Source organism: Panthera onca, chromosome C1, assembly GCF_046562875.1.
Source record: "Panthera onca isolate mPanOnc1 chromosome C1, mPanOnc1 haplotype 2, whole genome shotgun sequence".
In the NCBI taxonomy this organism is placed as follows: Eukaryota; Metazoa; Chordata; class Mammalia; order Carnivora; family Felidae; genus Panthera; species Panthera onca.
In genome coordinates, this window is record NC_138346.1 from 38,133,816 (window position 1) to 38,139,815 (window position 6,000).

Sequence of the window (6,000 nt, forward strand, 5' to 3'; positions counted from 1 at the left end):
TAGTTTCAATAGAAAATAATAAAAACCAAGAACCAGAAAGATCCCAAACTAAATGAAAAAAATGCAAAAAATAGATGCCAACAATATAGTGATGTCAGAATTAACTTTAAAAGGTTTTGGAGCACCTACGATGAAGATGCTTCAACAAACAATTATGAATGTGCTTAAAACAAATGACAAAAATAGAAAACATCAGCAAAGATATAGAAGACATAAAGAAGACCCAAATGGAAATTTTAGAACTGAGAAATGCAATACCAAAATAAAAAGGTCATTGGATGGGCTCAACAGCAGAATGAAGGGGACAAAAGAAAGAGTATCTATGAACTGAAAGAGCAAAAATGACCAAATCTGAACAACAGAGAGAAAATAGACTTAAAAAAAAAAAACACACAAAAAAAACAGCCCCTTCAGGGCTTTGGACTATAACAAAACAACAAAAGATGTAATATTCCTGTCATTAGTGCTCTGGGGGGAGGATTGGAGAAAGGGAATGGGGTTGCTGAAAATTTCCAAATCTGGTCAGAGACATAAACTTACAGATTTAAGAAGGTGAAACTAATCTATAGTGACGAAAATCAGAGTAAGAGCTGCTTGTGGGGTTGGGGTTAGGGTGTGACTATTGACTCAGTCCGTTCAGGCTGAGAATACCACAGACAGGGTGGCTTTTAAACAATAGAAATTTACTTCTCACAGTTCTGAAGGCTTGAAGTCTAAGATCAAGGTGCCAGCAGATTCAGTGTCTGGTGAGAGCCAACTTCCTTGTTCATAGACGGCTGTCTTCTGGCCGTAACTTCACAGGGTAGAAAGGGCAAGGGAGCTCTCAGGGCTCTCTTTTGTATGGGCATAAATCCCATTCATGAGGGCTCCACCCTCATGACTCAATCGCCTACCAAAGGCCCACCTCTCAATACCATCACACGGGGGATGAGGATTTCAACATCTGAACGTTAGGGAGACACAGACACTCGGTATGTAGCAACTATAAAGGCACATAGGGGAACTTTCTATGGTAACAGAAATTTTCTATATCTTTATTTGATTGAAAGTAACACAAGTGTATGCAATTGTCAAAACCCTTTGAACTATATACTTAAGATAGGCACATCTTACTATGTGTAAATTGTGTCTTAATGGAAGAAATGCTGATTGAAGAATTTATAGAGTTGTTGGGAGGACTAGAGACCCAAGCTCAATGCTAAGCTTCAGGACAAAGAACAAACCTACACAAGAGAACTCACCAAACCTGGCAAGGCACCGAGCAGCCCTGCCAGGAAGCCAGCTTTCCGGTGGACAGCTGCAACTGTTTTCGGGACCTGCAGCCCCAAACCCAAATGTTTCTGCTGCCATTCTTTTCAGCAAAATGACTGCCGTTTGCTCAACTTTCTTCTTCTCATGACTCGCTTGTGAATCGGCATCTCACGCGGGTGAAACTGTGCTCCAGCTTGGGAATGAGAATGCAAAATATGAGTATTGTAAGGACTGGGCAGGGCAGCACTCATCAGGCTCAAGGTCCTCCAAACACAGTGCACATGTTTATTCATGGTGCCAAGTCAAACTCTGATTGGACCTGAAGCAAATGATCAAAAGTTAACATCACCAATAATGGAACAAACCAACGTCCCTGACACAGGACACAATATCATTTCTGCGGTACTCCTGGCAAAAAACACACAACCTGAATGAAATCATTAGGAAATGCCACATGAACCCAAACATTCTATAAAACAACTGGCCTACATAGTTTAAAAAAATGTCAAGGTCATGAAAGACAAAAAATATCAAGGTCAAAGGACATGAAAGACAACAGGAACTGTTCCACATTCCAGGAAACTAGAGAGACATAATAACTAATTGCAATACATGACCCTGGACTGCATCCTAGATGGAGAGGAGGGGTGGCTGGTGCGTCAGTCAAAAGTTACATAACATAACTGGGACTATGGACTGCTGATTAGATTATGATATTGTTATCAATGTTAAATTTCTTGATTTTGGTTATAGTACTGTAGCTGTGTAAAAAAAATTCTTATGAAATACAAAAATATTTAGGTACAAAGGGACTAATACCTGCCACTTATTCTCAAATGGTTCAGAAAAAAAAAGTATGTGTGTATCTATGTTGAGAGACAGAGACAGAGAGATGGAAAGTTTGATAAAGCAAATGGGGCAAAATGTAAACAATTGGTGAGTCTGGATAAAGAGTATGCAACAGTTCCTTTTTTTTTAAAGTATATTCTACACCCAGCGTGGGGCTCAAACTCATGACCCTGGGATCAAGAGTCACAGGGTATACTGACTGAGCCAACCAGGGGCCCCCATGAGTTGTGGTGTGTGTGTGTGTGTGTGTGTGTGTGTGTGAGAGAGAGAGAGAGAGAGAGAATTCTTTTTTAGTCTTCTGGCAACTTGTTTGTAAGTTTGAAATTGTATCCAATAAAAAGTTCGAAAAAAAGAAAGAAAAGATGCCAGTCCAGTCAGCCAGAAAACATAACACATGATTACTACAAATAGTAGCTTTCAGTGATGGTCACTATAAAACAGCAAACACATGACTCAGAAGATCTTCATTATGGGCCTCACTTAGGGACTAACACCTGGTATGATGGCTAGATAAAGCTTATCCTCTCTACCAATTTAGTTAAGGATCCTGCATATTCTACCCAGAATTCTTACAGCATGTTAAAAGGATATTAAGAATGCTATAAAATATTTGTATTAAAGCCTCTAAAATTTTCTACCAAAAGATGTCAAGCCCTAAAGGAAGGGAAGAGACTAAAACTGTTAAGGGGCTTATATTTACCAGATCCGGTGGTTTCATCCTCACCACAATCACCTAAATTGGGGTTGATTCCAGTTCACAGATGTGAAAACTGAGACTTAGAAAGTTACAGCAAATTGCTAATGATACACAGCTTTGAAGTAGGGAAACTAGAATTCAGAACTTGGCTTGATTCCAAGTCCACCGATCATTAAGAATGATTAGAGGGATGCCTGGGTGGCTCAGTCAGTTGAGCATCCCACTCTTCATTTTGACTCAGGTCATGATCTCGTGGGTTCCTGACATTGAGCCCTTCGTGGGGCTCCCCACTGGGCACAAAGCCTGCTTAAGATGCTCTCTCTCCCAAGAGGAGCCAAGATGGTGGAACAGCATGGAAGCTTTTTGTGTCTCGCATCCATGAAATACAGCCAGACCAACACTAAGCCATCCTGCACACCTAGAAAACTGATCTGAGGATTAACACAACAATCTGCACAACCTGAACCACAGAATTCAGCAGGTACGTGGGGTGGAGAGGGGAACTTGGGGAGAGAGAAGCCGCGGAGGGCAGGGAGCTGCTTTTGCGTGTGGAGAGAGGATGGAGCCTGGGGGCGGGGGGGGGCCGAATACGGGAAAACACGCCTTCCCAAAAGCAGCTGGAGAGAAAGTGGAAAATTGGAAACAGCCGCAGGGAGTGAACAAACAGCCGCAGGGAGTGAACTAAAAGGGGAGAAAGGAGAGGATTTAAATTCCATTAAGACTGTAAACAGGGGGAGTGCAGAGTCTGAAACTCCACAGTTCGATACCTGGCAGTGCTCTGGTGGGAAGGGCAAATCCCCAGGAGCAGACTGGAGTCCAGGAGGTTCTTGGGCCACATGGGGAGAAGCAGTTCCACTGCTGGAAGGACATTTGGTAGAGGCTGTGAGGCCACCTGGGCCCAGCAGACCCCAGAAAACGGCCACATTCGCTGGTGCTGGAACAAGGTCATTGGGGGTGAAGCCTGGTGCCAGATGTGTGTTGTGATTTCCCATAATCCCTGAGGCGCTGCTGCTACACTGTCTCATGAACTTTTTCTGGGGTGGAATTAAAAGACTTGCCTGTGTGGAAAGAAAGTTTGAATGGACCAACGAGTTTCAATCGAGTGTTCATTATGCCCTCACAGTTAATCATTGCTGCCCTTGGGCAGGTAGACCTGGCTCCCTGGCTTGGGTTGGCCAAGACCCACCCAAATAGACATCTGGGAAACCTGAAGTCCAGGATTTCTAATGTAAGAATTTCTTTTGTTGGTTATGAGAAAAAAACTACTAAATACACACATGTAATTTAATGGGCATGCTAATCAGGGACAAAGTTGTTTTCAACATGTTAAAATTTCAAATAGAGAACCACTCACATCACTGTAATAGATGTGGTTAGCACAGTGACTTTTAATTTCTTAAAGCATGTCTTTTCATTTCAGTAATTAATATAAAACTGAAAGACACCAAATTTGGATATTTACATTTCCTTTTTCTTTCCCAGACTAGAGGCATAGTTTAATGTTTACACTATACATAGAAAAGTGGGTGTTAACATTTCAGTATTTTTTCTGAAAACATTAGTTCCTTAACCACATATCATTCTTTTGAATTTGTTCTTCTGGGAAACCATATGTCTCAAGATTTTTATTCTTTTTTTTTATGTTTATTTATTTAGAGAGAGAGAGAGAACAAATGGGGGAAAGGCAGAGAGAGAGGGAGAATCCCAAGCAGGCTTGTTCAGCATGGAGCCTGACATAGTGCTTGATCCCAAGACCACGAGATCATGACCTGAGCTGATATCAAGAGTCAGAGGCTTAACCAACTGAGCCACTCAGATGCCCCTCAAAATTTTTATTTTTTAATCCCCTCCAAAAGTATTAGTTAGGATTCCATTTATTTTTTATTTTTTTATTTTTTTTAATTTAAAAAAAAAATTTTTTTTTTAACGTTTATTTATTTTTGAGACAGAGAGAGACAGAGCATGAACAGGGGAGGAGCAGAGAGAGAGGGAGACACAGAATCTGAAACAGGCTCCAGACTCTGAGCTGTCAGCACAGAGCCCGACGCGGGGCTCGAACTCACGAACCGTGAGATCATGACCTGAGCCGAAGTCGGACGCTTAACCGACCAAGCCACCCAGGCGCCCCTCCATTTTTTTTTAAATGTCCAGCTTTAATGATACAGCCAGTCTGACAATCTGTGTATGTTCCTCCTTTTTTTCCCCACATCTTTATGTAAAAAGCTATGTCTACAGACCAAGTTACAATGAACAAGATTCATTCCTTATTCCAAAATATCTTCCAGATGAATTAAAGATTTAAATGTAAAAAACAAAACTATAAAAGCACATATATGAGCAAATATTTAAAGCATAATTCAAAACCAGAAAAGACTATGTAAATGCCAAGACTAAATATTTAAAACTTACACAGAAAAACACTCCATTAACAACATCAAAAGGTAAACAAAAAACTGGAATCAAGAAATGATCAAGTGACAAAGGGCCAATATTCTAAATACACAAAGAGATGTTAATAAAAAACAGATGTACAATGGAAACCAACTTGAAAATAAATTATATATATAAAAAAAAAAGTCCTGGGGATGTAATGTACTGCATGATGGCTATAGTTGACATACTGTATTATATATTTGAAAGTTGCTAAGAAAATAAATCTTAAAAGTTCTCATCACAAGAAAAAAAATGTGTAACTGTGTGTAGATAACTGGACGTAGTGTGGCAATCACTTTGTAATAGATACAAATATTGAATTGTCATGTTGCACACCTGAAACCAATATGATGTTGTATATCAATTATGTCTCAATTAAAGAAATGAACCACTAAAATAAATAAATAAATAAATACGGTATGACATATATAAAAAAAAAACAGATGTAGAGCCAAATAGAAAAAAAAAATGCAAACACAAAAACAAATAGTTTAAAAAAAGCATAAATAACCAAAAAAAGTGATGATTTCAACTCACTAATAAAATACTGCAAAACACGCCCAAAAGATGTCATTTTTCTTCTCACTGAATTGGCAGAGTCTTAAAAAGATTGATAATGCCCAGTGTAGGCCAGCGTGTGGAGCCTGGAAAGGAGCAGCCTTCTCGCGGAGAAACCGTGAATTAGCCTTGAGGATGCAGGCCCGAAGGATGAAGGGATAGAAAGAAAGAAGGAGCCTGGGACACGGATGAGGACTGGGAGCCGCTGCACT